The sequence below is a fragment of the Lagopus leucura genome, unplaced genomic scaffold (genome assembly GCF_019238085.1).
Source record: "Lagopus leucura isolate 7727_CA_CO unplaced genomic scaffold, USGS_WTPT01 34085-0_obj-0_obj, whole genome shotgun sequence".
Taxonomy (NCBI): domain Eukaryota; kingdom Metazoa; phylum Chordata; class Aves; order Galliformes; family Phasianidae; genus Lagopus; species Lagopus leucura.
In genome coordinates, this window is record NW_024963638.1 from 953 (window position 1) to 3,291 (window position 2,339).

At 49.5% G+C, this 2,339-nt stretch overlaps 1 long non-coding RNA gene across 1 annotated transcript; it reads right to left on the reverse strand.

Moving 5' to 3' along the window:
* Positions 1-1,478: 1,478 nt before the first annotated feature.
* On the reverse strand, positions 1,479-2,167 carry LOC122191263. The gene is made up of 3 exons (XR_006182335.1): positions 1,778-2,167; positions 1,629-1,655; positions 1,479-1,512 (listed from the first exon to the last, which is right to left on the reverse strand). It is a non-coding gene; the product is annotated as an uncharacterized LOC122191263 (long non-coding RNA).
* Between the last annotated feature and the right edge of the window lie 172 nt (positions 2,168-2,339).

Below are 2,339 nucleotides of genomic sequence, written 5' to 3' on the forward strand. Positions count from 1 at the left end.
TACATGGGATGCTACTATTTGGATATAGATTGAGTAGTATAAGAAGGATTAAATTTTTCGTTCTAATTACTTAAGATACCATTACCTTGGCTACTATTATTTGGCTATAGATATTAGCAGTACAAGAAGTTGCTGAAAAGAATTGTTGTACCCAGATAAGCACTATTATTAACAAGTAATTCTATTTGCAAAATACTCTGAATGCACTGATTATTTGAAGAAGGCAAACACAATAAGGCAGCAAGAAAGCAGCTTATTAGTATTTCTACCCCTGTGCAGGGGGTGCTGAGCTCCAACTGTGACATGATCCAGCACAAAAAGATGGAAAGGAACGCCTACAGAATGGTCATCTTTTGAAGGAAGTGGACATGTGGAAAGACGAATGGTGGAGACAAAGCTCTGCCAGGGGTCTGTGCTGGCGAATGAGACTCTGGAATCCTCTCAGACGATCATGTTGTGCTGTGCCTGGGAGAGTTGGAGATAGCACCCAAAGCCTCCAAACCTTCTTGGTGAACACAATCGTTCTGGGGGACCTGAACAACTGCTGAGGATGCAGCCCTCCTTGGAAACCCAAATCTGGTGGGAGCTGAACCCTCACTGGGGAACCCAACCATTCTTGGGGACTGGACCATCAGTGGGGAAAACAGCCCTCTTTTGGGAACCCAACACTTCCAAGGATCCTGCTTGCCTTGTGGAACCCAGACCTCTTGGGGACCGAACCCTCACGGGGGAACTCAACCCTCCTCGGGCATCCAGGTCCCCTGGTGACCCAACCCTCTTCTGGGAACCCAGATCTTTTGGGGCCATAACCCTTCTTGGGGACTCAAGCACACGGGGCGCAGTGACACCAAATGTACTCACAGTCAAACCTTCAAGTTCCTCTTCAAGGCTGTTTGTCTGCAGGCAAAGAATATCTTTTGTTCTGGGACTTGTGTGGCCCCCCTGCAAATGCCCCATCCTGGTTCCATACTTACAGACTGAAAGCTGAAATCCCCCAGATCCAGCAGATAGAGAGCAAAGTTGATGCAGTTGTTGTCCTTGAAGCTGTATGTGGCTGTGCTGTTCATCAGCTCCCTGACTTTTCTCTTGAAGGTCTCAAGGTTGATCCCGTCCTTTTTCCTGAGAACCTTGCCTTTCCCGTTCTGCTGTCTCATAATCTGGAACCCTTCTTTGCTTATTTGCCCTGCTCTTGAATCTGAAAAGTGATACAAGAGATCTGAAAAGTGAACACGGTATCTGAAACGTGAAGAGTTGGCCATCACCCTGTCGCTCTGTGGGCTGCCATGACATGAAGGCAGGGCACGTGCACTTACTCTGGAAGTGGATGACCTCCCCGTCCCCACAGTAGACAACCGCGTGCTTGAAGCTGAACGCAGCATTGCTGCTGGACTGCATGTTGAAAAGCACTATGTCCCCAGCCTCAATGCTGTTCTCTGATACTTCCATAAAGTTGTTCTCACAAATAGGAGGGACATCTTGTAGGAGGAAATCTCTCATCTCTCTTGCTTTCTCCTTGGGAGAGAATGGTGAGAATCAGCTTCAACACAGAAGCAGCCACATCACCCCAAAACTCTGGGGCAGCACACGGAGAGCTGGGGAGAACGGTGATTCAAAGCCCTTCTACTCACCGAACAACAGCTGCTTGAGCTTCCCATCTGCAAGGAGAGAAAGGAAATGTCAGCACAAGCACAGCCATCTTACCTCACTGGAAGTCTCCTGTTCCCCCTGCTCTCCTGATGCTGGTCCGTCCCCCGCGTGGGGCTGGCAGCGTCCTTACAGTGCTGTGCTGGTGGGCAGAGGTGTGGGCAGGCAGCATGGTGCTGGGGCCGGCACACGCAGCGCTCTGCTCCGTGCAGACACGAGTGGTGAGCGGGACGCTGCTTGGTCAAGTGAAACCAAAAGCAAAAGGAGGCAGGAAAATCCCAAACGGCTTTCTTTTTCTGCTCCTCAGAGTGTTAGTTTTAATTTCCTCTGGTTAGTATCAGTGCTAACAAGTAGCTTTTTTCTGCAGATAACTCCGGGTGTTTTCATCTTTGGCAGATAAGGGAAAGTTGTGGGGTTTTGGCCGGGCACTGATTTCAAACATTCAATCAGGCTACAAAGCAGTGCAAATAGGAAGGCACAGGTGAACTAACTCTGTGCTATGGGCAGGTCAGCTGAAGGTCAGGGAAGAGTTCTGCGCTGGAGTGTGGTGCCATGGAACATGCTGCAGTGGGCACAGCAACAAGACTAAAGTTCAAGAAGTGTTTGAACAGTGCTGTCACGTGTGAGGTTTGATTTTGTGCGTTCCTGCGCGGAGCTGAGCGTTGGATTTGATGATCCCCGAGGATCCCTTCCAA